General features: G+C 46.9%; 1 pseudogene; it reads left to right on the forward strand.

Moving 5' to 3' along the window:
* LOC144778074 (28S ribosomal RNA) overlaps positions 1–122 on the forward strand; it is a 5380-nt pseudogene extending 5258 nt beyond the window's left edge.
* Positions 123–8510: the final 8388 nt, after the last annotated feature.

Here is an 8510-nt window from a genome sequence, read left to right on the forward strand (position 1 = left end):
ACGAGAGGAACCGCAGGTTCAGACCTTTGGTATATGTGCTTGGCTCAGGAGCCAATGGGGTGAAACTACTATCTGTGGGATTATGACTGAACGCCCCTCTAAACCGTAACAATAACACAAGTTTGTGGGAGGCTGCCTCCACCACTTGCCCTCCGGCATGGGGCCTCACCCTCCCATCCTTGCCCCACCGGGGTGTGGGGACAGGAGCTACCATCCCCTGCGGGTCGGCAGGGTGACCAGATGGCCTGGGCCTCTCCTTCACGCTGCTCCTGCCCCTGGGGAGAAGTGTGGCTCACTGGTTAGAGGAGGCAGACCCAGAAGCAGAGGTCAGACCGGGACCAGGGTTCAATTCCCGATGCGGCAGGGTCTTGAGCTCAAAATGTCCACAGACTCGATAATTCTCGCCTCGGTGCCTACTCAAATCCGAGGTTCACACTCCCGCAGCGGGATGCCTGGCTTTCACCTTGGGGGTGCCCAGTAGGGGCTATCTCACAGGGAAAAACCAGGACGGGTTCCCAAAGCAAGCGCCTTGAGACCTTTAGGGGTGATTAGTGAGCTATATAAGAAGTCACACATTTACATTTACATTTACAGTCGGGCAGGGAGGCGAGCAGCAGCCCTGGGGAAGGAGTCTCCCGAGCGGCTGCCTCGGTGCGCCTGGACACCCATCATCGGACTGCAAGGGCGACTGGGTACGGCACCCTTCCAGGCCATCTGGGCGCTGGGTCATCCCGGGCCATCTGGTCACCTGGCTGAGTGACCAGATGGCCCTGTGGGCTGTGTGACCAGATGGCCCTGAGGGCTGGGTAACCAGATAGCCCTGAGGGCTGGGTGACCAGATGGCCCTGCTGGGTGGGTGTCCAGATGGCCCTGCGGGTTGGGTGACCAAATGGCTGGCCTGCCGGCCAGCCGGGCTTGCTCTAACTATTGTCCTTCCCCAAAGTTCTGTAAGCCCCCACTACGTGGGGGCTTAATAGTGGAGAAAAATGGGCTCCCCGGGAAGGCCGTCGGGGATAGGACGTGGCCTCGGTGTAACCCTCCTTGGTTCTAGCTGAGGGTCTGGGCGCTGGGGACGGGGTCCATCGGGTTCCAGGGAGGCTCTCCCCGGCCTGGCTAGGGTTTGGAAGCTGGGCCCGGAGCTTGGGCTCGGTCCCAGTTTCCCAAGGTGCGGGAGCCCCCCCGTCTGGTAAGCCAGCCGAGGGTCCGGGTGCCGGGGACGGGGTCCACTAGGGCCCGGGGAGGCTCTCCCCTGCCTGGCTAGGGTTCAGAAGCTGGGACCGGGCCCGGGGCTCGCGCTCCATCCCAGTGTCCCCTGGTTCAGGAGCGCCCCGTCCTGCAAGCCAGCCGAGGGTCTGGGCGCTTGGGACGGGGGCCCACCGGGGCCCGGGGAGGCTCTCCCCGGCCTGTCTAGGGTTCAGAAGCTGGGCCCGGGCCTGGGGCTTGAGCTCCGTCCTGCGGGCAATGGGGTGCGGGAGCCCCCTGTCCTGCAAGCCAGCCGAGGGTCTGGGCGTTCATCAGGGCCCAGGGAGGCTCTCCTTGGCCTGGTTAGGGTTCAGAAGCTGGGACCAGACCTGGGGCTCATGCTCCGTCCCAGGGTGCAGGAGCCCCCTGTCCTGCAAGCCAGCCAAGGGTCCAGGTACTGGGGAAGGGGGTCAAAAGGGACCCGGGGAGGCTCTCCCCAGCCTGGCCAGGGTTTGGAAGCTGGGACAAGGCCTGGGGCTCGTGCTCCGTTCCAGGGTCCCAGGGTGCGAAGTCCCCTGTACGGCAAGCCAGCTGAGAGTCTGGGGGCTGGGGAAGGGGGTCCACTGGGGCCCGGGAAGGCTCTCCCTTGCCTGGCTGGGGTTCGGAAGCTGGGACCAGGCCTGGAGCTCAAGCTCCATCCGGCGTGCCCCGGGGTGCGGGAGCCCCCCGTACTGCAAGCCAGCCGAGGGTCGGGCGCTGGGGACAGTGGTCCACCGGGGCCTGGGGAGGTTCTCACCTGCCTGACTGCTTTCCGAAGCAGGTACCGGGCCGGGGATCCGGGGTGGCTAGCCACGGAGCGGAGTTGTCTGCCCACCCCTACTGATGACAGTATTGTGGATTTTTGTTGTTTGGTCTTGTGTTAAGTCTAGTAAAGATTACTTATTTTTCTAAACTGGTGTGATGTCCATCTGTAGTGTTTTTGCTCTATTACTGTATGTGTTCCCAAATGCTTTACACACTGCCTCTGAGATAAGCCTGCCTGCTCGTGCCAAGCTACCAAGGGGGTGAGCAAGGGTTATCCAGCAGTGTACCCCCCTTTCCCTGACTAGAAGCAAGAGTCCCTATTTGGTCAAAGGTACCTACCTCTGCCAACTAGAAACCCCCAATTCTAACTCTCTCTAGAGTTCCAAAACCTACTGATTATTTAATAGAACATAGATCAAAATAGGGAACACTCGGTGAAGATGTATATGTGTGCCAATTTTATGTAGGTTCTGCAATTGACTGCAACCCAAAGGCGGATTATTCCAGTCTGACGGGTTCAGAGTTAAGAGATTTAGATTAACATAATCCCTGCGTATCATAATTTAATTAGGAATCCTGAAAGATTTCTGCAGATTGTGTTGATGAAACACTTGTGGTCTAGAAGGACCTTTTATATCAAATCACTGAAGGTTAAAATTGACCAGTGAGGCAAAATAGGACCGATTGAACCGAAAGAAGCATTGGAGTAGCTTTCTTCCATAGTATAGTGCAAACTGATGGCTCCAGCAGGATGTGTGTAGATTTGAGGGGCTTGAATAGTAATATCTGGGTGGATTGGAATCCCCTAGTTAGCAAACAGGAAATGCTACCTTTGTTGAACAAGGCACAGTCGTCTCTCACATTTTTTTAGCGGATTCCTATTGATCTGGCATCAAGTTCAGTGTTTAGAGCTCGATTAGTTACAGTCTTCAAGATAATGTGATGTTTACTTTGTCCTTTACTATGTTATCTGACACCAATGTTAGAAGTTCTTCAAACTTCTAGTTTTCAATGTTATCAGCTAAACCAGAACTAGGAACAAAATGTAATGATACAGTCATAGTAAAGTAAAAGCATCTTTATTGAAGTTTAAAGAAATGTTTGAAAAATATACAGAAGCCAGGTTTAAATAAAATCTAGATTACTAGGCTGGGTAAAAGGTGTGATTAATCACAAATATAAATGTCTAATCCTACCTGATATAAAACGCTACCGAATTTAAGCATTGTTTTCTTTAAACCTCGAATTCAATACAACCCGTAACCATAAATGCTGGGTTTCCCAGTCATTGTATGTTTTATCCTACTTTTCACAGGTCTCTGCTGACATCTGCTACGTCACCTCGTCATAGCTTGACAGGTGCCCTGGTTTCAGTAGTTATGAAAGGCTCCCAGTGTGAGGTACGGTGATCCTAACGTGTCTAAGGATAGGGGATGTGACCTTGTGGATAGCTTTCTGACATAGAAGTCTGAAAACATACAATCCTATTCCAGTTTTAGCACAAAAAGATTGTGATTCCGGCCACATCAATTTATAGCCCTGTTCCGCCAATTGGAAATGTGTGTAATGTAAAAATGTTTATTGTAAAAATGTAAAACCCAATACCTTGAATCCCAGCTGGATCCCCACTAGTGCTTTGTTTCAGTGTATGCAAATTAGGGGTAAAATAAAATCGTGAATCCAGTAATTGTAAAGCGCAAACTACTCACCCTTATGGGTCCCAAGGCGTTGGGGGCCGTCGTGAAAATTAAGTGAGCTATTGCCCAGGGTCACATGGTGCTGGGCTGATATGCCACCGGAGCCAGGGATCAAACCGTGAGCTCTTTGCGCCAAAGTCAGCTGCCCTGGCTGCTGCACCACACCACTCCAGGGGGGGCACAACTCGCAGAGTTACAAAAAACTCCATGACATTTCACAGATTTAGGCCGATAGGTGTATATTATGCAGCTTGCGCTATAATTTACCACCGGTAACGTGAGTAGCGCTAAAAATCAGCACAAACTGCACCGTGTGTTGCGCAAGAGCGCTCGGTTATTCATGGTGATGTTGCTGGTGCTCAGTAGAAAATCTACTTGAGTGGCAGCAAATCTACTCCAATGGTAGCCCTCTGGCCACAACTGCTCGCAAGCGCCGGCAATCACCTACGTTAGAAAATTGTACTAGGGGACGCCAAATCTCACTCACTCTCACCAGCTCGCATATTCTGGAGCCTCAAAGGAGAAAAAGTCTGCCTGATGGTCATTGCCGGAATTTAGACAGAACTCTGTGTTGAAGAGTAACCCGAAGCGGCCAAAATTCTGCCAACTCCACGGGTGGAACAGAATATTTGCCCACCCCTAATGTAAATGCATTTCATATAGTTATCGTGTGATAGAATGGTTTGAGTGTATGTAAAGGTATCTCATGTAGTTATCCTATAATAGAATTGTTTGAGTGTATGTTAAGGTATCTTGTGTAGTTATCCTATGGTATAATGGTTTGAGTGTATGTTAAGGTATCTCATGTAGTTATCCTATGGTATAATGGTTTGAGTGTATGCAAAGGTTTCTCATGTAGTTATCCTATGGTATAATGGTTTGAGTGTATGTAAAGGTATCTCATCTAGTTATCCTATGGTATGGATCCAGCCCTCTTGGACCTACATTGGATATCTCTGAGTCAGGGGTTTACAGTGTTTCACCATTAGATATTCATGGTTTCTGTTATGCCATGTTATCAGTTTTCCAATCAGTTGTAATATTTCCCTTTCTTTATTAATTTTTTTTCTTTGCCATCTAGCTCACATTTCTCTGAGATCTTTTGTTCTGGACATTCCTCTCATTTCAATGGGTTTTTTGATAAATAAAAGGCAGGCGACCTGTCATTAAAATATATTTAAACCTTATAACACTCCTGTGAAGGGGCTTAAAGTTTAATTTCTGGTACTATATTTTTTAATTCAACAAACAATTTAACATTTTGAAATAAAGTCCACTTACCTGCGCGGAGACATAGTGTCTGTCTCAGGTAGGGGGATAAACCCATCCAGGAAGAGGAATCTTCAGTTCCAGGCTTGTGTCTTACACAGGTGTGGTCCTGTCCACCGGGTCCTACTTGTTTGTTGTGTCGGTCACACTGGGTCACTGCTGCAGGGGGAAAGGAGAGGGACTGATTTAAAGAGGAAGAGACCGAGAGAGACCGAGAGAGAGAGAATGTGAGAGAAAGAGAGATGAAATTAGAGGGCTCGGAAGAAAGAGAACTACAGGCAGAGAGAGATACAAAGAAGAGGTAAGACAGTCAATGAAAAGTGAAAGAAAGAGAGCCATAGGGGAAAGCAGAGTATAGAGAGAATGAGAGAGAGAGAGAGAGAGAGAGAGAGAGAGAGAGAGAGTTGAGAGAAAGACTAGGAGAACATGAACAACACAGACCAAGAGAACGGGCAGACAGGGAGTGAGAAGGGAGATTGAGTGAAATTCAGATAGAGTGAAAGAAAGGGGTGAAATAGAGGAAGCAAGAGAAAGAGGGATACAGGTAGATCAAGAGATAGAGAGATAGAGGGGGAAGTGGAAGAGAATGAGAGCAAAACTGAAAAAGAGTGAAGGAAAAATAAAGTATGTAAAATATTACTCTTTTAGTATTATTCCATTATAAATTCCATTCTTCATAAATACAAGGTGGGAGGGAAAGGATAAAGAAAAGGTTAATGAGAGAAACAGAAAAAAGAACAGAGAAGAAGAAACATCCGAGTGAAAGAAAACGAGAATGGAGGAGAACCAGAGGCAGAATGAGAGAAAAAAAGAAGCTAGAGAGACCGAAAGATATAGAGAAAGAGAGGCTGAGATAGAGCTAGAGAGAAGGAGGATGAAGAGTGAGAGAGATGGAGGAATCGAGAGAGAGATAAAGAGAGCGGGAAATAGACAGGAAGTGTGAAGGTGGCAGGGACATCATTCAAGGCCAGCAATGTGGCTACAATTCTAGAAAACTTTCATTGGCAAAGAGCGGACGAGATGCAATGTCCACACCTCACACAGCGACAGCGAAGCAGATAGAATTATATTCCAGTTTTTGCTTGTGTATAAGTTGATATATTATGGGGTTATTCATATTACCCCTATTATTATATTGAGAGTAGGGATGTCTTGTTGCTGTGCATCTTTGCCATAAGACACTTCTTCGGCTACTACACCTCTCTTCACCTGGTCAGAAAGTCCCTCTCACAATGCAGGACTGATTCGCAAAGCTAACTTACACTTTTAAGTAAGTTTACACTTTTTAGTAAGTTACCTACGTTGTGGTATTCACAAACTGCACTTTTGTAGTATATCCAGCACTACTAATGGCCAACCACTGGTATTGCAACACCCTTCCATAGAAAATTAAATCCCATAGGAAAAAATGATAAATGTAATTACATGATTTTAAATGGATACAAATATAATGAAATATACATTAATGCTAACATATATGGAGTAATGCATATGTGTTATTTAATTGTACAATATTTAGGATATTAAATACTGATATTTAAATAAAAATTAAATAAATGAAAATATTTACCCACTTCCAGAAAACAAAATAAAGAAAAGAACTCTAACTTTAAAAAGGTTGCTTGCAGGGCTGCCATTTTCAGCTAATGAGATTAATGCATCAGCATTAACTGTCTCAGTACATATAACAATAGAAGCAAAATGCCCAGGAAGGAACCATTTAAGTATTAATTCACTGTTATTTGTGTCACAAACGTGAACACCTAATTATTGTAACCCCAGGGATTCAATGAAAACACTTTGATTGTATCAAAAATATATACATTCTTTAATTCTCAATACATAGGTAGCTTTTCTCAAAGATAAAAGTCTGGCAACAAAACTACTACCAAAATAATCACAGTAGATACAGTGGTAGTATAGAAAACACCTTTCGCATACAATGTGGACAAATCATACAAGCACATTCAAGTGAATTAACACAATAAAATTCACAAATTATATTCAAATGAATTTGAAGGTTTATGCAAAAAAGGCATTGTGCGTCGACGTTTCGGTCCTCGTTGGTCTAACCGATCCTTAGGACCATCTTCAGGACAAAACGGTTGCACAGGAATATATGTCTCACGAATCAGATCCAATGATAATGTTCAGAACAAGCCAGACTGGTCATGTAATGATAAGCCACCATACAACTTGAGCGGCAGATAAACCAGCAGTACTCAGTCCCGGAAAACCTGACAGAATGTCCAGGAATCCTGGACATTCTGTCAGGTTTTCACATTTGTGACACAAATAACAGTGAATTAATACTTAAATGGTTCCTTCCTGGGCATTTTGCTTCTATTGTTTATGATACCCAGTCCCGGAGGGATTATTGGGTGGCTCTGTTCTATCAGTACATATAAGCCAAGCCCCCAGGATATCTTTGAGCAGTACATGATCTAGTTCTTGAAGTTGGGGCGGGGTTACTGGAACTTCTTGACCCATAAAATGAACTCCTTAGCACAGCGCACCAATGGCAAGTTCTCTACACCCGTCTGCAACCAGAATATGTCCAGAACAGCTACTTTGCCGGATGGAAGGTAGGATCTGCTTTCATGGTCACCCCCACTTTTTGCTGGTGTTGCTTTGTTTTGTGGTAAGTCTGATTGGGATCCTGCCAATCAGGACCCCAGGCACTGTGCGTACTCCCTAAATTTGGCTATTGTAAGTACTTTTGCACCTTCCCAGTTGGCTACTGGTGTACCCATGTAAATCCCTAGTAGATGGTACTGAGGTACCCATGGCATAGGTGCACCCGGGGTCTCCCGTGGGCTGCAGCAAGCATTGTGACACCAATGGGAGTCCACTTAAACTGTGACTACAGGCCTGCCATTGCAGCCTGTGTACGTTGGTGCTAGCCCCACTCACAACAGATATAATTTTAATTATATCTGAGGTCAATAGACTAAAAACCTATGCCACCCCTAAAGCAGGCCATTCAGCCCTGAAGTGTGAGGGTGCCCTGTATGAGCAGGACCCCCCCTAAAATCCCTGGAGTCTAAGCTCCAGGCTTTGTAGTGGGTCAGCCATTTAATACACATTGTGAACATCAAGTCAAATACGAGATGACTAACTATATACTGGCTGCACCGAAACCAGTCATGTTTGGAATCAAACATGTTGGAATACTGCCCCAACACTTTCCAACATTCCAGTGTTGGATATAGGATCCCATGTACTGGGGGGCTCCCCTTGGGTACCTCCCTGTATTCCAATTACCAGCCTTTCAGGGTCTAACAGCAAGCTAGTGCTGCTGCCCACCTCAGGCACTATTCTGCCCTCCTGCTGCTGAGCTGAGCTTGAGCAGGGAAAGGTAGAACAGAAGGTGTCCTGTCACAGAGAGGTGTGACCACCTCCTATAGCAAGGATCCTGCTCATACACAGAACTGCGCACAGAGACCCAGGACATCAGTGAATTGTGATGTACCAGAAACACACCTCAGTACCTAGAAAACCCCCAACCAGCTAGCTTCAGTGTCACATTAGCTCTTCGTGCTATAGCAAAGTAACCAA

Source organism: Lissotriton helveticus, chromosome 1_1 (assembly GCF_964261635.1).
Source record: "Lissotriton helveticus chromosome 1_1, aLisHel1.1, whole genome shotgun sequence".
Lineage (NCBI taxonomy): Eukaryota > Metazoa > Chordata > Amphibia > Caudata > Salamandridae > Lissotriton > Lissotriton helveticus.